We start from the raw sequence: 21520 nt of genomic DNA, 5'->3' as shown, positions 1-21520 counted from the left end.
GACCTGTTTATATATGTGTCGTCTTTAGCATCTAGATTTTTTACCATGAATTCAGAAAAATCTCCAGCACATAGAGTCCCTAGATTTGAAATGCTGTATAAGTTGTCTTCTTGTTCATTGCGGTTGCGCTTAACATCTGTCCAAATAGGAGAGCACTTCTGCATAGCACATCAAGGACCATTCTTATTAACATGCCTTCCTTTTATTTATCTTACCTACAATCAAGAGCACACGTATATAACACATGAATGTGCTGTGCTTAAACTTGACTTACATTGCCATGTTTAGTAGCACAGTGCTCATAGTTGGTATTGGTTCATTCAAGCTAAGCATTACTACAACCTTTAACTGTAGGTATTATGGTGTAGAGCAGAGAAATAGATATGCAAAGACAGTTGGGCACGTTAAGACATCTTTTTGTGTGTGAAAAGGTGAAAGATACACAAAATGGGATAGAACACGTGCACTTTCACCTTTTCTCACAACAACAACAACAACAAAAAAAAAAAACGTCGGAGGAATAAGGTTCCTTCACTGTGCCATAGAAACTATATGTTTGCTCTCAAATGTAATTCTGATTCGTTGGATTTGTTCTTGTGCTGTTTTTCTTGAGTGTGCTTTACTTTTTACACGTCGATGTTTCAAACTCGTTTTTATTTTTGACAGACTGAACATCTCACGTCTTGGTTTGACTTCCTGGTGCAGGATACCTGCAGTTGGCATGGAGTGGTGAAGCAGCATGGTGTACTTTTATTAAAAGCCCAGATTTCACCAGTACAGAAGCAGTTCATCAAAAAAAACATGTGTGCTGAAAATGAAGTGTTCCTACCCACATTCCTTAGTGTCTAATTATGCTTGTATCCCTGTGTTCTCTTCAGCAAAACCACTAATATGGGGAATTGATTGTGATAAGTGCTTGTGAGAGTTTTCAGGAAGAGCTTTGGACCCTTTTTACTGGTGCACAGGTAAAATGTGCACATGCTGTAAAGTTGAAACACCAGGTGGAGTAGCAAACACCAATGCTTGATGTGGCATTTGTCGGGCTTGTGTGTCGGCACATTTTCCATACAACAATATACTCTAGGACAGCATGCTAGCACTACAAAGCACCCATCTTTTATGTTAGGTATAAATTACTACAAGCTATTTAAAGATGGTCGCAAGAGAAATGCTGGCTTTAATTCAAAACTAAAGGTGAAGGAAGCTGTGCAAATTTATTGACAAATTTTGCAATCTGTGCCGTTTACTCAGTTCAGGTAACGTCCAAACGTGCCATAAGGCCTTGATAGCTGAAACCTGAGTAACAACTGGTAATGCAATTAAAGAATCTTGCTACACCTCTAAAGATGAGGCAGTGAAATGAAATTAGTGTCACAATTACTTTTTGTTAGGACTTCGTTTGGGTTGAATATACTGATTGTAACAACACAAAGTGGAGGGGGTGATGCACATTAGAGAAATGCTAGTCTATTTTTATCTTCCACCTTCTCTACATTCAAAGTACAGTAAAGTTACCATGGAAAGCTACAGTGAAGCCATTGGTTGAGTCTGTATGGTGGCAATCACCAACCTAACTGCTTGGGTTTATAGTGCCTTACTTGTACATACCTATTTAAGCGTTGAGCTATTTGAACATTGATTAAGGTAACCAACATATGAACAAGCAGTTTACTGAGTAAATTACATGGGGTAGGGGAGAAAGATAGGACAGAGCACAGGGGGTGTATTCTGCAAGTGTCAACCAAATGGACATAAGCATTTCAACTGCTCCTTAAGTTCTGATTGGCTGGGCTGGGGCACACGTGAGAGGGAGACAGGCGCCCCAGTCAATCAATGTTTCAGCAGCAGATGAAATGGATGGGTCCACTAGATGAATACTTTCAGAACCCCCCCCCCCCCCCCCCGCAGTTGTGTCTGTGACCAACATGCCTGGTATGGCACCCTTGCTTTCACTATCCGTCTTTATCAGCAAAAGTGGGAAAGAGCCACGTTTGTGCATGAAACGTTTTACTGGGGTTGTCTGCCTTGAAGCCCATGGTGGTAATCACTGGAAACAGGGCGGATCCAGAGTAGCACCAAAGGAAACTGAAACAATTTTAATAAAGTCAACTAGAAGTCAGGACAGAGAAGGGACTGAATGAGGATGCTAAAGTGGATGAAGTGGAAGCAGAATGTGAAGATACGTCTTAAAAAATGACATCCAACACACGCATAAAGGTGGCAAAGATTGGACTCAATGTTCAAAAAGAAGTTGAATGTGACAATTTATTAGAATACATACATGAGAGGGCAGCAGCAATACAGCCGAGATAACTGTCATGCAAGAGGAAAGGATGCTAGTCTAAACATTAACAGTTGATCAGAAAATGATTAAGCATGGGTGCAGGCTTATGTAAAATTCCGTATGGTATGCACGATGTGAGAGTTGAATCTCATAAAGAACCGTGGCCTTACACGCCTCAAATATAAAATGATGTGGTCTAAGATGAGTGTATAATCAAGGATAGCATCAAGAGGGGGCCTCCTCCAAAAAAGAGAGCAAGAGGGAGAGAGATTTTCGACGTAACAGATACAAGTCATACGTATCACAATTAACTCCAACATGTCTCGGCGAAGACACAAGCTGAATCTGCCAATGGTGTAGGCAAAATGGTGTATATATATATATATATATATATATATACGCACATACGTACATACATACATGCATACATACATACATACGTGCATACATATATTCCGGTGTGATAGGCGTAAAGTACTATATTTTTCATACTGTGTTACCCTTTGAACATGGGCCATTGCTGTTTTAATATAGCAGTTGCCAACTGGCAGATAAAACGTAAATCTGCGAAACTAAGTCTACAAATGGAATATAATAATATAGCCATTTGCTGCTTGTAATTAATAACCACCTCTTTCTTTTTGCACGCAAATAGTACGCTGATATTCCCGAAAGAGCATCATACAGTAGCTTATTTGTGTTTGTTAAATGGGGCACAAAATTCTTTACTCAAATCTGCATACTATATTTGTTTGTATGATTGATTAGTTGGTGAACTTGTCGATGAGGACTTTATATTTACTGTTGCAGCAAGATACTGGCAATGTTACATGACTGAAATGTTGCGATCTCACTCAGTATGTACATGGCCCCTTCACACATGACTGACGGCGCACTGTCAATAAATGTGTCGAAGTCAGATAATTTTATTCCATGGAGCTGGATGATCTCTTTAAAAGATGCAGAAAAGACAGGAATATCCTTTGTTGCATTGTTTAGGGAGTCCTTTTTTAATTCGGAGTAATAAAATTTTGGCTTGATGTACAGTCAGTATAATGCCACATTTTTCATAAAAGATTTAAATTACTGGCCCAAACCACATGAACAAGTTAATTACTAGCTGCAGGCATAACAAGAATTAAGGAAAAACTGCTACTTAACCATAGCTGACACAACACAGCATTGAACATGTGCGAAAAAGTGCCTTTGTGCGGTCCCTTTAGTAAAGCTATGATGTGTAGCAGTACAGTACTATCATATGTATCATGTGTAGCAGTAGTGGGAGGTCTTAAATAAGAAAAATGAAGCACCTAAACACTCAGCCTAATGGCATGCCAGAAGTTACAAACGACAGATTTGTGAATTGGAGTTGTAAACATATACAAATTGTACTTGGTCACGAAGTAAGCATTCAGTGCATTTTAGTAATTGCAATCAATCAATATTAATTTCACTTAACTTCAGGAGAAGGAGTCAGTATCACAATGTATCAGACGTTCGAAAGCTAAAAGAATACATTCAACGCAAGAACCAAGTTCAAGAGTGGAGATCAAGTTAGTGAACATGACAATAGTTGTGTTTTGCATGAGAGAGAAGGTCCTTATGGCAATTATGTTGACATTTGCTGAAGAAACCATTTTGTTACTCTGGAGCTTGAAATAAGTGATGTAGTGGTGGGTCGTAGCAGCAGGGAGGCTTGACCTGGTGATCAAGGCCAGCAATTGCTCTGCCCGAGTGTCTCCTACGATACTACTGCGGTACGTCACCACATGCATTCTGTTCTAGAACCTTAAAGGCAATGCTGATCAGGGTGATTGACCTGTCGAATGCCGACTACAGTATGATTATGCCAGTGTGACAACGATCGTATGATTGAATATGGGATGACAATTCTTGAGTCACGACGACTGAGGCATAATGACCGTGGGATGACGGCTGCATGCGTGACGACGACTGCGTGATCTACGACACAGCGTGAAGGCCGTGTCAAAGGGGTGATATTACGATGAATTCGAAATGACAACACAATGCCAGCCACAGTGTGAAGACAGTAATCGGTGACGGTGAACGATGACGCGTCCGAGGACATGTCCAATTGAATGTCGGTGAGCAGTCCTTCGAATTTTGCACTGTGAGCAATGTACCATAGTGGTATGTGCTGCCCGAGCCAGCAAGCAGCAGCAACAGCTTGCGATGCCAACGCCATATGCCACCAACGTCCTGCATGTCGACAGACCGAGGAAGTAGCAGCAGGCGCCAAGGCCGGCAGGCGCGCGCAGCAGCTAAGCCAAGTGGGCTTGAGAAAGAGAGAGATACGGACCGCGCGCTGACTTGTGAGGGAGGATGACGTGGCGTTGAGGCGATGCCCCCTCCTCCTCCCTAGAGAGCAGCAGGTGTTCCCTTTCGTTGGGCCCGCTCTACCCCGTCGAGGCACGTTTGTGACGTGGCATCCCCAGCCAATGACAATTTAGATGGCGTTTCGCCGAGACGACAGATGCCGGCTTTTTCGCTCAATGGGCTATTTGATGCTTTCGCGTCAATCATCGCAACAAAATAACGACGATGGCGTGTTTACGTAGAGCTCACGTACGTTCGCGCTTCGTCTGCGCGCGCTGTTTAATGCAAATTGCTTATAAGCAATGTTTATAACCAATTGCTTATAAGCAATTGCTTATCGCAACCGCGGCGGCTGTAGCTGCTTTGATTGGATACTTTGGTTATAAAGTACAGTAAGTCTAGTTAATTAATTTTATTGGTATATATCTGAGGTTTTATAATTTTGTTAAATCAAGAACTTCGTTAAATCGAAACAACTTGATTAGATCATGCAACATACTATAAAATGTATGCCAGAGCCAAAAGTATGTCTTTTTTGCCTACAATCGCACTAATTGTAGCAGTTGAGCATGCACTCTGCCTTCATGGGAGAAATAATTAAACATTCTTAAAAGCTATACGTCAATGATGCTAAAATCACCAGAATTCAATTAGACCTACTATACACATATTTTGCTTTTTAATTATCGTAAATCAGGCAAGACGTTAGTTGATACTAGGTTTCCAGTGCTCATGAATGTGACAGCTAGAGTATCGAGTGGCATGTAGTGTAGCGCAGTGAAAACAAGGATACGAGAAGAAACGGAACGCAGACATAATTAGGTGCTTATGTCTGTGTTTCGTTGCTTATGGTATCCTTGCTTTTGATGCCGTACACTACATGCCATTCCATGATGATCAACCAACAAGCCTACATTGCCACCCTTGTAGAGAACAGAAAATTTAATTTAATCAATATTTGAATGTGTATATATATCTTGTTGTACAGCTCCTTGAGTCATGGTGCCCACATCATTTGTGGGTGCAAATTCTTTTTGTCAATTCTGTCCAATATAGCGGCAAGAAAAAAACAAATACAGAAACTGAGCTCGGGTCAATTGATGCTGTTTACCCAGTGTTACTCCAGTTCATTCAATCAGGCTGCATAGTACTGCTACACACATGACAGCTTTACTAAAGGGACCACACAAAGGCACTTTTCCGCACATGTTCAATGCTGTGTTGTGTCAGCTACGGTGAAGTAGCAGTTTGTCCTTAATTCTTGTTATGCCTGCAGCTAGTAATTAACTTGTTCATGTGGTTTGGGCCAGTAATGTAAATCTTTTATAAAAAAATGTGGCATTATAATGACTGTACATCAGGCCAAAATTTTATCACTCCGTATTAAACAAGGAATCCCTAAACAATGCAACAAAGGGTATTCCTGTCTTCTCTGCATCCTTTAAAGAGATTATCCAGCTCCATGGTTAAAATTATCTGACTTCGACACATTTATTGACAGTGCGCCGTCAGTCATGTATGAAGGGGCCATGTACATACTGAGTGAGATCGCAACATTTCAGTCATGTAACATTGCCAGTATCTTGCTGCAACAGTAAATATAAAGTCCTCATCGACAAGTTCCCCAACTAATCAATCATACAAACAAATATAGTATGCAAATTTGAGTAAAGCATTTTTGCACCCTATTTAACAAATACAAATAAGCTACTGTATGATGCTCTTTCGGGAATATCAGCGTACTATTTGCGTGCAAAAAGAAAGAGGTGGTTATTAATTACAAGCAGCAAATGGTGATATTATTATATTCCAGTCGTAGACTTAGTTGCGCTGATTTACGTTTTATCTGCCAGTTGGCAACTGCTATATTAAAACAGCAATGGCCCAAGTTCAAAGGGTAACACAGTATGAAAAAAGTATAGTACTTTACGCCTATCACACCGGAATATATGTATGTATGTATGTATGTATGTATGTATGTATGTATGTATGTATGTATGTTTGCATGTATGTATGTACGTATGTGTGTATATATATGTGTATATATATATACACACACACACCATTTTGCCTACACCATTGGCAGATTCAGTTTGTGTCTTCCCCGAGACAGGTTGGAGTTAATTGTGATACGTATGACTTGTATCTGTTACGTCGAAAATCTCTCTCCCTCTTGTTCTCTTTTTTGGAGGAGGCCCCCTCTTGATGTTATCCTTGATTATACACTCATCTTAGCCCACATCATTTTATATTTGAGGCGTGTAAGGCCACGGTTCTTTATGAGATTCAACTCTCACATCGTGCATACCATACGGAATTCTACATAAGCCTGCGCCCATGCTTAATCATTTTCTGATCAACTGTTAATGTTTAGACTAGCATCCTTTCCTCTTGCATGACAGTTATCTCGTCTGTATTGCTGCTGCCCTCTCATGTATGTATTCTAATAAATTGTCACATTCAACTTCTTCTTGAACATTGAGTCCAATCTTTGCCACCTTTATGCGTGTGTTGGATGTCATTTTTTAAGACGTATCTTCACATTCTGCTTCCACTTCATCCACTTTAGCATCCTCATTCAGTCCCTTCTCTGTCCTGACTTCTAGTTGACTTTATTAAAATTGTTTCAGTTCCCTATACAGTATTGCTGGTCATGTATTGTCTTATAAGTTTATTAGAAAGTAAAAATCAAAAGTTTTAACTTGACTGGGACCTGTATAACATAAATATACACCATGATGCATCTTTCCAGTTTTTCCAATCTATGTCAGTTTTGCTGATCCTCTGGACTGCCTAATAGTTCCATTTTGGCGTTTTAGTTTATCATTAAACCTAGGTATCCGTCTTCTCTATGACTTACCCTCATGACTTCCCTTTCATTTACTATGATAAACTGACATGTGGCTACCAGACGTGGACAGCTTGCCTCACAACACAATCTGCTTTTGCCCTAACCTTTGTGCAAGGTGGCAGTCAGCATGGGCAAAGCAGCGAGAGCAGGGAATTATAGAAGTAAGGCAGAGGTGTGAGCAATTAAGGGAAGCCACCTCTATAAGGGTAGTGTGAGGAAAAGTATTTAGAAATGTTGGGAATTTGCAGTTTCTGTTTATTGGTCTATTAAATCTAGCTATTTCAGTTATTTCAGCGCATGCTTTGCCACTTTCAGTTGCAATGTGTTTTTCGTAATAGTTGCCACACTCAATACTAGAAGCTTGAGAACCTATATTTCTGACTCATTTGGTTCATTCATACCTACAAGCAGTAATTTTCGCATTTTACATCAGCTATTGAATGCAATGCCCACAGTGGCGCACTGACGGGGGGGGGGGGGGTGTCCGGTAGTTGTAACGCCCCCCTGTGGCCAAGTTACCCCCCCCCCCCCTGACGCGTCCAGCCCCACCAGTCCAACGTGTACCTTTAGTGCTCTGTTCACATTGTCATTACAATTCAGGCGGTGGCTTGTCGTCGAATTTTCCTGATTAACAAAAACACTCTATCATTGTCTTGTCTTTATGCACACTTAATTACATTCACACTTAATTTACATTGAGTAAAATGCTGATGGAATACAGATCGTCATCATCCTTGGTGTAATTATAATTATAATTATTAGGCATTTTATTGGCTCTTGGATTCCTTTAGCTAAAGCAAGGCAAGTGTTTGCTCTCCCCCCCCCCCTAAAAATTCACCCCCCCCCCCCCTGGCAGAGATTCTGGGTGCGCCACTGAGCCCAGATGTGTTCTCAGTCTGCTTCGGTAGGAGTATAGTAACTAACACAGTGAATGATCATGAATCGGTGTGTTTTTAGAAAGCGCCTTAAATATGCAGCTGTGCATAATGCTATACTCTCTTCTAGCACTGGTTTCTTGACATGTGACTTCAAAAAATGAAGTCATCTACATGACCTATTACGAGACAGAATTGTCTAAGTTATTCAAAGGAAAAATAAACCTGGTGAAAGCTTCTTGAATGTTGCTGAGCAACACATACAAGTTAGGGAATGCTTTGGAAAGCCTGTGACCTGGCTTTAATTCAAGTTGCATGCCTCAATGAAATATTGCATTGAGAATTATTTTATGCCGGTAAGTGCACACATATTTGTGTTTATTTCTGATGTTCTTCTTCGTTAATTACTTTCTTGGTTCAGTGCATATATTTATAAAGCAAGAGATACTGGCTTGTTTTTTCTTTGCATTAGCAAATTACAATATTCGTTTTCAACAGCACACCTAACATAAATGAGCACACTAAACGTTGATTGGGAAGCAAAACACGTACTTGTCTTTTGAATATCCCAGCTTATGTTTTAGTGTGTGCAGTTCGAACACGATTCTTGAGAAGCACTACTTGACTGTTACAAGTATGTGAAGTACAATTACTCAGCACAGCCGACAGATCCAAACTATTGCAGACTGGTACTTACCACACAATGCAAATCTAATCATGCCTCAGGATTTTTTTTTATTTGCTTGGGTTGCCACACGGCATAATGTCAGTATGCCTCAGGATTGTAGCGGTGGATGCCGAGTACATATTAAGGAGGGGGGAGGGGGGGCGGGGGGGCTTTGGCATGAACACTGGTAAAGGAAGTATTATTTGTAGGGGTGGAAGAATATTTGAAGTTTTGGATATGAATCGAACGTTACATGCTAACTATTCGTATTCTAAAATAATCAACTATTCAGCATTTTTGATTAAATAAAACTAGCCAAATACTTCGCAGTAACCGACTGTTAAAGTTGTTACTGTCCACCATCTGCTAACAAAGTATCCCAAATTATCACAAGTGAAAGAACAAAAGTTTTTGAAGCAATGCAGAAACAAAATTGGTAATGCAAACTGTGTTTTTGGTTTCATGATGGAAGGCTACATGACAACTCCTGATTTTTATTGTAGTCTATCATTTATTTTTATTGACAGTCTGAGCATGTACATTTTTTATAACCAGTGATTTTTTTCTAGCAACCTGTCCTTTTACATGTCTTCACAGCAAAATAGTCCTTCTGCAGCTTTTGTCTTCCGTTTTTTTTTCTGCCACAACCATTTATTTAGTACTTTTTTACAGCTAGTCATACAGCAGCTATTTATTCTTAGAACTCTTGTTTTTCCACCAGGCTCTAAAGATTTTGAGAGGTGTTTGTGCAGTTTTTTCAATCACAATTAGTGAACTTGTGTTTAAAAGTAATCCTAATGTTCCCTGATTGTTAGCAGTATTTTTATTTTTTTTGTAGTCAGTACAAGCACGGTGCTTAATTATATCAAGATAAATAAGCCTGCTGTAAATGTATTCATCTGTATTCGACTATTCGACACTTACTATTCCCATTTATACATTTACATTTTACATTTATAACATTTTTTGTGGTTGGCATTCGATTTTCAATTCATTATTATAATTAATTGCATTCATCTAGTCCTAAAGAAGAGGCAATGTATTTGGAGTACTACTCTGAATTTAGTTTCTATTGCCAAGTTGTTTTTTTAAGTAACTTTATTCACCACACAGGTACAACTGATACATATTCATTCTTTCAAGGACGTCACCACTAGTGGGGGGTGTTATTCTGCGCTTGCACAATTATTTTCAGAGATTTCCAGCAAATATGTAGTCCTCATAAACAGTACCTAAATAATTTTAGCCTATGTGGTTATTCATTAACCATGTTAATGGATAGTTACCTTCCGGTGCTAATATATGGGGCAGACACGTGGAGGTTAACAAAGAAGCTCGAGAACAAGTTAAGGACCGCACAAAGAGCGATGGAACGAAAAATCTTAGGACTAACGTTAAGAGACAGGAAGAGAGCGGTGTGGATCAGAGAACAAACAAGGATAGCCGATATTCTAGTTGACATTAAGCGGAAGAAATGGAGCTGGGCAGGCCATGTAATGCGTAGGATGGATAACCGGTGGACCATTAGGGTTACAGAATGGATACCAAGAGAAGGGAAGCGCAGTCGAGGACGGCAGAAAGTCAGGTGGGATGATGAGGTTAGGAAATTCGCAGGCGCAACTTGGAATACGCTAGCGCAAGACAGGGGTAATTGGAGATCGCAGGGAGAGGCCTTCGTCCTGCAGTGGACATAAATATAGGCTGATGATGATGATGACCTTCCGGTTAACCTTCCTGCCTTTCGCATCTCATTTATCTCTCTCTCTCTCATGTAGTCTTCATCAACTACCGAAACGACGCGGCCTTGGCAAACTTGTGAGCTCACAAATTTGAGCATGCAGTGACCCCCCTCCATATTTGTCTTGATAAAGGCTTCTCCTTTGGTGCTACTCTGGATCCGCCCTGTTTCCAGTGATTACCACCATGGGCTTCAAGGCAGACAACCTCAGGAAAACGTTTCATGCACAAACGTGGCTCTTTCCCACTTTTGCTGATAAAGACGGATATTGAAAGCAAGGGTGCCATACCAGCCATGTTGGTCACCGACACAACTGCGGGGGGGGGTTCTGAAAGTATTCATCTAGTGGACACATCCATTTCATCTGTTGCTGAAACGTTGATTGACTGGGGCACCTGTCTCCCTCTCACGTGTGCCCCAGCCCAGCCAATCAGAACTTAAGCAGCAGTTGAAATGGTTATGTCCATTTGGTTGACACTTGCAGAATACACCCCCTGTGCTCTGTCCTATCTTTCTGCCCTTCCCCATGTAATTTACTCAGTAAACTGCTTGTTCATATGTTGGTTACCTTAAGCAATGTTCAAATAGCTCAACGCTTAAATAGGTATGTACAAGTAAGGCACTATAAACCCAAGCAGTTAGGTTGGTGATTGCCACCATACAGACTCAACCAATGGCTTCACTGTAGCTTTCCATGGTAACTTTGCTGTACTTTGAATGTAGAGAAGGTGGAAGATAAAAATAGACTAGCATTTTTCTAATGTGCATCACCCCCTCCACTTTGTGTTGTTACAATCAGTATATTCAATCCAAACGAAGTCCTAACAAAAAGTAATTGTGACACTAATTTCATTTCACTGCCTCATCTTTAGAGGTGTAGCAAGATTCTTTAATTGCATTACCAGTTGTTACTCAGGTTTCAGCTATCAAGGCCTTATGGCACGTTTAGACGTTACCTGAACTGTGTAAACGGCACAGATTGCATAATTTCTCAATAAATTTGCACAGCTTCCTTCACCTTTAGTTTTGAATTAAAGCCAGCATTTCTCTTGTGACCATCTTTAAAGAGCTTGTAGTAATTTATACCTAACATAAAAGATGGGTGCTTTGTAGTGCTAGCATGCTGTCCTAGAGTATATTGTTGTATGGAAAATGTGCCGACACACAAGCCCGACAAATGCCACATCAAGCATTGGTGTTTGCTACTCCACCTGGTCTTTCAACTTTACAGCATGTGCACATTTTACCTGTGCACCAGTAAAAAGGGTCCAAAGCTCTTCCTGAAAACTCTCACAAGCACTTATCACAATCGATTCCCCATATAAGTGGTTTTGCTGAAGAGAACACAGGGATACAAGCATAATTAGACACTGAGGAATGTGGGTAGGAACACTTTATTTTCAGCACACATGTTTTTTTTTGATGAACTGCTTCTATACTGGTGAAATCTGTGCTTTTAATAAAAGTACACCATGCTGCTTCACCACTCCATGCCAACTGCAAGTATCCTGTACCAGGAAGTCAAACCAAGACGTGGGATGTTCAGTCTGTCAAAAATAAAAACGAGTTTGAAACATCGACGTGTAAAAAGTAAAGCACACTCAAGAAAAACAGCACAAGAAGAAATCCAACGAGTCAGAATTACATTTGAGAGCAAACATATAGTTTCTATGGCACAGTCAAGGAACCTTATTCCTGCGACGTTTTTTTGTTGTTGTTGTTGTTGTTGCGAGAAAAGATGAAAGTGCACGTGTTCTATCCCATTTTGTGTATCTTTCACCTTTTCACACACAAAAAGATGTCTTAACGTGCCCAACTGTCTTTTCATATCCATTTCTCTGCTCTCACACCATAATACCTACAGTTAAAGGTTGTAGTAATGCTTAGCTTGAATGAACCAACACCAACTATGAGCACTGTGCTACTAAACATGGTAATGTAAGTCAAGTTCAAGCACAGCACATTCATGTGCTATATACGTGTGCTCTTGAATGTAGGTAAGATAAATAAAAGGAAGGCATGTTAATAAGAATGGTCCTTCATGTGCTATGCAGAAATGCTCTCCTATATGGACAGAAGTTAAGCGCAACCGCAATGAACAAGAAGACAACTTATACAGCATTTCAAATCTAGGGACTCGATGTGCTGGATATTTTACTGAATTCATGGTAAAAAATCTAGATGCTAAAGACGACACATATATAAACAGGTCTCTGCTCAAACTGGTAATCCTATGTGTAGCTTAGTTTTACAAAATGTGCCCTACCACTGGTCTCCCAAGCTGAGGCTGCAGTCCAGTTGCAACTGCAAATCACTCAATTATGTCTAGGGCACACTTGAGCAAAATGCAGACAAAAATTACTGCACCACTGAGAATGTACTAGAGGCTTAAACAAAGCAGCTGACAGCCTGCATGGACTGGAGCAAGAGAAGCGCGTTTTGGGTCTAGGTGTGCGCAGCTTGCAGTTGCTCCATGGACGCTATTTAATATATTTAATTTACATATTTCACTTACTTGTTGGTTTCAGACAAGAAATATAATGTATTTTGTATCCTTTCCACTGTTAAATACTCAAACCCAGGATACCACAGGTCTGTTTCTGGCATCTGATTTCTTCTCAGAAAACTACCCCTCTAAAAAAATTTCACAAGTACTTAACCCCAAACTCTCTTGAGTAGAGCCTGGTTTTTTAACATGACAAGGCCACTAATTACACAGTGACTCCTTGCGATGTGATGTACGTAAGCACTTTAAAAGGAAAGGAAAATTTAATAGCAGTATGACAGGTACACAACAAAGCAAAGTGCCTGTTTTCACCCACGTATTCAATGTTTGCTTGTCTACTGGCGTTTACCCTACAAAAATGCAACAGGCGAAGCTGACTGCACTGTTTAAATCAGGGGACAGAAATGACATGTCAAATTATCGGCCGGTGTCAGTGCTCCCTGTCATTTCAAAAGGCTTAGAGAATGTTATCTGTAAAAGAGTTGTGTCATCACCAACAGCCAACAAAAGTTGTCGAAACATCATCCTGGCGCAAAAATGTGCTTTGTTGAGACTAGAACGTTGAGACTGGTAGGGTTCGTCGCTGGCTGAAACCCTACACTCCCGATTCGCGTGACCCCTACCCACTATCGGTATGCTTCACCGCAATACACAAACTGCGGTGATATAACAGTGGTCGAACAGGCTGGTGCAAACGTTTCGACAAGAGAGCTTGCCTTAACCAGCTTTTCTTGGCAGTTTTCATATATGTGAGTACACCTGCCAATACACTTATTACGCTCCTGGGCGCGCGTAATCTGATGGGCGAAGGCGAGTGCGCGCGTACATAATTAAGGAACATATACATGTCCCGTGATAGCGGCCCCTTTTCACTTTTCGTATGCTTCACTGCAATAATTTTTGGGTAAGCTTCACCACGTAACACGTCCACTGCGGCGAAGCTGACTTTAGAAAGCCGATTCATTCAACGCATCTTACGAGGCAGGTCCGCTTATTACGCTTGGCAACGTTTGAACACCACACTTACTGCATTAATTTCTTTAGTTATTTTAATTGTATTGTCATCGTGATCCTGCAGCCCGCAGTAGCAGGCTGATACTGCGTCATAATCGTTCCAACTGCATCAGGACAGCGTGTAGCTGGTAAGCGTGCATGCAACAGGCACGGCGGCATTGGCTGTTGTTGGGAAACTTCCGAGACGCTCTTTCGCGCAGTAATGCCATTTGTCTTATTAAAAAGAATGCAGGTTATGATTAAATGAAATGCAGCAAAGCTGTAGAAAAGCAGTAGCAAAGCTGTTCGACCATCTCGCGCAAAAACGCGATTCAACACGATCTGGCGGAACAGCTCACCATGCCAGGATTTTCTTGCGTCCTCGTTTTTTCACGCATCATTCACTGAACCACACTACTGGATGGTTCTGTACACGTACTAACGATCCTGACGGAGGATCAGCTTTATAGCTTTATATGGGATGCCACGGCACATTCCACGGGCCGGCTGCAATTTGACGCGGCCACGAGGCAAAATATCCGCGGAAGATAACTAACGGCAACACATCAAGCAGCTGACAGCCCCAACCTTTTATTACATGCATATAGAGTGGAAAAATGGATTACTTACTCTGTAAGAAGGCACGGAATACGGACCGCTTCACAACGCGACCGGCCCCGAAAAACAGCCTCCGTGAAAATAAACGGACGTGACATCATGGGTTATAGCGGACGTGACGTCATGGGTGGCAGCAAACGTTTTGGGCAACTTTTGTTTGCTGCGACCCGGTCGCAGCAGTCACGGCCCTTCTACTCTGCCAACAAATGCGTTCATGTACTTTGCGCTTTGCGCTTGGTTCTTTATTATGTTTGCGCCGGTACGGGCTGCCGGTGTTGTCGCGCGCACCGTATCTTGCAAGCGACCTCCAAACGGCTCTGACCTTTGTATGCGCTGTGCATTCGGCCGCTCAGTTTTCCCTTGAAGCGATAAACCGCACGAACCTTCGCTCGCTCGCTGCGGCAGCTGCGCTTGCTGCCAGCGTTTTGACAGTGGTTGTCTGCGGTCATCGAGTGTGATCTATTCATGTGTGCTTGTGCGCGCTGACACCACGCTCGTTAATTCAGTTAGTAAGTGAATGTGTCCAGCTTTATGCAGCCGATAAAGCTACTATCCGTACTCCGAATAGCTCTCTGCTAATTCGCTATCGCCATTGATGCTTCGCCTTTCGGGCGAAACTGCGACATTTTTTTCCCGTTCTTCCATGAAGCGAATGGATTTTTTAAAGACCCGTTCGATTCGCCTGCACCACTGTGAACCAGTTCGCGCACCGATTCACGAAAAGCACGGCACACGAAACGAATGCCGAAGTGCAGACCCGGTGCAGGTGTGTGTTTTGTCCGACCAATCTGCACGGCTTGCGTTAAATAGGTCTTGAGCTGCTGGTGTAATCGGCTTCAGAGACGTTAATATACCCGCGCTTGCCTAGACACGGCAGATACCCGTAAGCTGGGTTTTAACGGCGCTTGTGCATGTGTGCTGTGTCGTCTGCTGCGCTGCTGCTTCGCACCTGTACCACAGTGTATTAGAATATAAGGTATGTGTACATTCTAGGAGACTGTACCTGCACGACTGCACAAAGTCGGCACCGACAGTAGAAAGGGCGCAGCAAAATCGCGAACCAGCCCTGCACCTTTCCTGTATATTTTCAAACGAACGGCGGATTTCTCATAGGGTTTTCAAAGGCACCATTGCTGCACCGCTGAAACGAATGAGCTGTTAATACAGGTGAATAGAACGTGTCAAAGCTACGTTCGATTCACCTACACCACCTGCAAACCGTAGCGAAGCAGCCACTAGTACACTCTACAGCCACGGAAAGCTGGATTGCGGATCGAATTAATACAAACTTTAATAAACATTTTTTTCGTTTTTGTCATTCAATGATTCTGCTGCGACCCACGCGACTTGAACGCGCTTCCCGGTATGCTTGTTTTTATTGCGTATCATCCGCCGTAATTAATTAAATAATACTGTACTTTTTTTGCACTGGCGATTCGACAGGTGGCGCAAAAAAGAAGAGCGTTGGTTCCTCGATTTCCTCTCTCCCTCCCTTCGTCCCGGAATTTGTGCCATCGCCATCGACGACAGCCTTACCTTGTGCGCAACGTGGTAACCAAGGAGACTGAAGTCAACGTGTGCGTGAGTATGCACTTTTTAATACGAGAGTTTTCTTGTCGTGATTGTACCTTATGTGCATTCTCATCTACGGGTCAACGTCGTGTGCGAGTATTTACGTAGTTATTGGCGCGTGCCAAATATGCAGCGAGCGCACGTTTGGCTAGGCCGATCGGTCGCGTACTACGTGCGCTCGAGATGAGTTCAATCATGCGCGCATGTTATATACTCCGGAGTGGCATTGACTAGACCGCTTTTTTGATGCACAGAAAGACGCTGGGCGTAGATTTCATGCACGACTTGCGCGATATATAGAGACTTCTTGTCCCATGTCGCATTAATACACGATTAATATGGGAGTCGTCGGGCATTGTACACTTAGGTCACGGTGAATCAAGCCAGCTGGTTAGGGCAAATTAAAACTTTCGCCACAATAACCTTACCGGCGCATTACCTTCTTTTTTTCCGGAAGCGTTACATTTTTCATGGTGTGTGCTGGGCTCAGCAATTCAAACGGGATTCTCGGATCGCGCGGTGGTCGGCGCTTTAGCTCCACCGAAGAGCGGTGGCGCAAAACCGCCGGCAGCCATACGTTACTGGTATCGCGTTTCGATCGCACGTTGCGTGAGATTATAAGTGCACTGCAGCGGGCTCCGAAAATCGTGAGTTTTTTGTGGCGGTAAGGTGCAGCTTTTGGCGAAGGCCAACAGTGGCCCCACTTGTTGCCTTGTGACCTCGCTATGTAGATTATTGTAACATTACAGTTCACAGTTGCGTTAACGGTGCTTGAGTTTCATTTTGAACATTCGTCCTAGCGTTATAATACGTGGGTATTAGGTGTGTCTCTATATTGTCAGCCTCTGAGCATATTATGATTGCTTGAAGCATAAAAACAATGTTTCATGTCAAGTAAAAATATATTTGATATCCAACATATAACAATAATTCATTGTAGACTACAGTATACAATGTTAATGTTTTGGGCTCGGTAGGTCAGCAACACCGATCAGCAGTTGGAATTCACAGGCTAGCGCCTTGAATGTGGTGGGCGCTAACTTGCTCTTTACTTGTATAGGTCAACGTAACTCTAATGCGAATGTTGATTGGAGATGAGTAGCTGGGTATAAAGACAAATCTGTAGAAATTATACTTTTAGCTCGGTCATAATTGTGTGAATCATTTGCAGATTGTGGAACCCCACTTTGGGGAACAAGTTGACCTTGCCCCCGGGGATGACATTCAGGATTTAGCTCGAGTGACGGTGCTGTCAAGCCAACCATTGGAAACCGAGGCTTCATCTGCATTGGTGATAAGCTGAACTGCATGTTTAACATAAGCAGTTTGGCTGGGCGCTTTGATCGTGCCTCTTCTTGGCTTCGGTTCCATTTAGAGCAGTTGTAGTTTTGGGGGATGTTGTATGGAGAGGTTGCATGGGCAGTTTCCGCATATGATAATTTTAAATGCTGCACTTTGCATAATCCTAAAAAGAACAGGAACATTCTTGCTATCGTTCAATGAAGCTTACCTAAATTTTATTATTGTAAAACTTTCAAAATTTATTTTAGCTAAATCTTCAGACTTCTGTTGACTAAAGTTCGGATTTGACTGCATGTAAATCTGTAGTTTCTATTTCATTTCATTGAGCTTAATTGCATCACACCTCCTTATATCAATATGCATCGAAGTGTTGGGCCAGGCTATGTTAATGACAAACTAAAATGACTTGTCTCTTAGAGGAAAGAAGAGGACAACGAAAGTGAGACTTCGGTGGCTGCTTCTGTGGGAGCTGGTAGCAGCAAAGGCTTCGACTGCTTTGATCTGTAAGTGGCCGCAACTGGTGGGTGGGTTGGCTGTTTAGGGCAGGGGGAATGAGACATTCTCTGCGGTGGGGACTGTCACTGCTTTGTTTGAGGCAGAGACCTGCACTATTGTGGAATAGTGTCGGTGTTCTTGGATGTGGTCACCCTAGCTATGTACTGACCGAGCTTAGTGATGCTTAGCTTCAGTAATTGCATGCTGGGACTCATGCAATGTGACATTGCTGGTGGCTACATCTGTAGCGAAATAATACATGCACTGCAATGACATTATTGTCAGAAAAGACTTGTGTTCTGATAAAACATGTTTATAATTTACATCGAGAATCGAGCGAGCAGTCGCAGACAATAAGGGGTTTATCAGTCTTGAACCGCCTTTACTTTAGTAATGAAAGATTAATGTAAGGCCATACAGCATCCATGTAGAAGCATATTTATTGTTTTCTTTTTAAGCCAAGCAATGGAAGCTTTAGTTCACTGCTTCCTATACTGAAATGTTTTTGCCTAATGACTGACAGGTAAATTTCACGCTTAAGTTTGTAATTTTATTTTCTAGGCCTTCACGTTCAGATGATGATGGCAACTCATTCGTATTTCCGACCTTTGGCTCGCTTCATGACGCCATAGTCAGTAACAGCCCTGTGACCTCAGCTATGTTTCGGCAAATCGTGAACTTAGTGTTCCAAGTGATGTTGAAGATAACAGTGTAAGTGGAAAAGCTGCCTGCCTTGCTCTAGATACTGATGGTATTGATTTATATGGAGCCATCCCCTGTTAACTTTATACTGGCGATATTTTGTTTACAGGATTATTTTTAACTTATGGGTCATAATATTCGACAGATAGGCCAATTTCGTTTATAAATTTCAAGAGCAGCAGTGTTGACCCTGATTCCACAGTTTCCTGATTAGGGTTGAATTACTCAGTCATCAGTACTGTATTCATTAATTTTGTTTTCTGAGGTGGACTCTCTTTGCCCTAATATTGTAGAACACTTCCCAGTCTTATGTTCTTATACACACATTTCAACTTCTTACACCTTTACCAATAAGTTCTTTAAAGTCGGCAAATTATTTTGGCGTGATTGGGCACAGCAAATCCTATCAGTGACTAAGACAGAACTTCTGACGACTGATAGTTGCTTCTGTTTGTGTGTGAGTCCTTTGTTGCTTTCTAAATTGGAACAGCTATTTTGGAGGCAGGTGCGGTTAAACCAAAACTCCTGTCCATGGATGTGTATCTCTTTATACAGGATCCCAACTCGGCACTTTTATAACCAGGTAATGTTTCAACTTTTGGAGAAATGCCCGCAATTGGAAGATGCTTTGGGAAGTGGTACGGTAAGGAAAGTTTAACTCAAGCAAAACAAATCGAGTAAATTATTTTTGAAGGTAGGAGATATGCGGTATGTGCTTGTGTGGCAAGTTTTCCTTGCCTTGTGCAAAGGACTGAAGGGCCCTGAAAAACATTTTAAACTGATCATAGAGTGAGCTCACTTTTATTGTTCACCGTCCCGCAAATTTCATGCCATAAAAAATGGAATTCTTCAACCCCAAGTGGAGTTACCGCATGCACCGATACCCAGCTTTCTCCTTCTTTTTGTCTCTGCTAGCGCTCTCGAAGCTGCACGGAGAGTGCACGAGAGCAAAGTTCGGGCCAAAAGTTGACTGTCGCGCCCTTACTACACTACGCAGTACGCCGCTACTAACTCGGATGGCAGGCTCAGTAGACGCTGCTACGTGCAGTGCAAATGTGAAATTTTTCTGTCTTTGAGATTGCATACATATTTTTATTTAATTGCCTCAAAATTGGGAAATATGTATTGTTGAGAATGTTCCTCCGGTCATCAAATCAGCCATTAGCTTTGGTGGGGCAATTGCTTTGAATGAAATTGCGGAAGGTGAGAGCAAGCGACTATTCACTGCTTTTGACCCAGCATTGTAATCTCTCTGCTGCATTCGGTGCAATAATATTGGGTTTGCATGTTCATGGAAGCCGGATTAACAGAGTGGCAGGTTTCTTTTACTGTGTTCAAAAAATGTTTCAGGGCCCCTTTAAGAGGTGCTGTGTGTGTGTCTTTTACATATATACCAAGTTGGCACCGACCAGCCTCGTGGGAAATGCATTGCATTTCAGTAATGTATTTTTATCAATGCAGCTTTATGCAGAAATAATTTAGTGTGCTGCAGTACCCTTTGACTCTCAATTTACGGAAGAAGTTTTTCAACCGCCTCATGGTGTTGTGAAGCTGCAAAGAAAACACCTACAGGTTTGTGAGAAACCAATGTTTACCGTAAGAATTTGTTCTAGCCTGAGAATCAAAATCAAGAACTTCTTTTTGAGACAGTCGCTCTACCATGTGGCCTAACCAGGAATTTAGCTGGTTTCAGAGTGCCGCTGGAATTGTAAAAAATTAAGCACAAAAACACCGAATATCAGTTGTAGAATTAGCTGTAGAAACGTGCAAAGTGGAGGAGGCCAGCTTCATGTGGAGTCAGGTGCACGATAATTTTGGATGATCCTTTCTTCACCTAACGGGCTTTCTGCAGAACTGACTTGGAATATTTAAAGGTATGCATCAGTGCAAGTGCAATAAAAATTACAGCACCGCCTCTCTTTGGTCAATAGAAATACGTACTGAACACAAAATTGGTCACGGATATAGCACCTTTTGTAATAGTATGAATGCTGTGTTTGAACTTCACAGCTTCATGGTACGTTTAGAATGACCACTTGGTCCTAAACACTGTCAGAAGCCTTTTCAAATTGCTATAACCTTGTTTTGTTTTTCTGGTAATTTGTTAATATGCAGCACTTGGTTTCAAGGTGTTAAGGTTCTTTTTTTTTTGCTGCCATTGTATATAATTGCCACTACAATGCCCATTCTGTCAAGGCGTATGATTGCTGCGTAATTTTGTTGCATTTATGGCCATGGTTCACGAGTCCTACTGAAGTGATATGCTTTCTGTGGATTGTTGAGGTTTATGTGGGGTCCAAAAAGATTGCCAGTGCATCCATCATTTGGAGGTGGTTTGCGTCGGTAATGTGATTAGCATTCGATGAATGGTATATTTAGTGATATTCGAGAGGACTTCCATGATGCAAGACCTGACGAGACAATAGATAGAATGCAATGTGTTTCAGTAACACACTTGAGCTGTTTTGTCTACCTGCTTTCTTTTTTTTTTGTGGTACAATAATGTACAGTCTGTTTCACACTTAGGCGAAATCTCGGAGCGCATTGCATCGCGATGCGGCGAGCGCTGGAGTCGGCTGC

General features: G+C 41.8%; 1 protein-coding gene and 1 long non-coding RNA gene across 2 annotated transcripts in view; one reads left to right on the top strand and one right to left on the bottom strand.

Annotated features, from left to right (window-relative positions):
* The window catches only part of LOC125943760 (evasin P672-like), a 108098-nt gene that overhangs the window by 48716 nt on the left and 37862 nt on the right, over positions 1-21520 (top strand). The window lies entirely within an intron of this gene.
* On the bottom strand, positions 12131-14941 carry LOC125943761 (uncharacterized). The gene is made up of 2 exons (XR_007465880.1): positions 14882-14941; positions 12131-12299 (listed from the first exon to the last, which is right to left on the bottom strand). It is a non-coding gene; the product is annotated as an uncharacterized LOC125943761 (long non-coding RNA).

This window comes from Dermacentor silvarum, chromosome 3 (assembly GCF_013339745.2).
Source record: "Dermacentor silvarum isolate Dsil-2018 chromosome 3, BIME_Dsil_1.4, whole genome shotgun sequence".
Classification (NCBI taxonomy): domain Eukaryota; kingdom Metazoa; phylum Arthropoda; class Arachnida; order Ixodida; family Ixodidae; genus Dermacentor; species Dermacentor silvarum.
The sequence above is the reverse complement of the archived record's forward strand: the minus strand, read 5'-3'. Positions and strand labels throughout refer to the sequence as shown.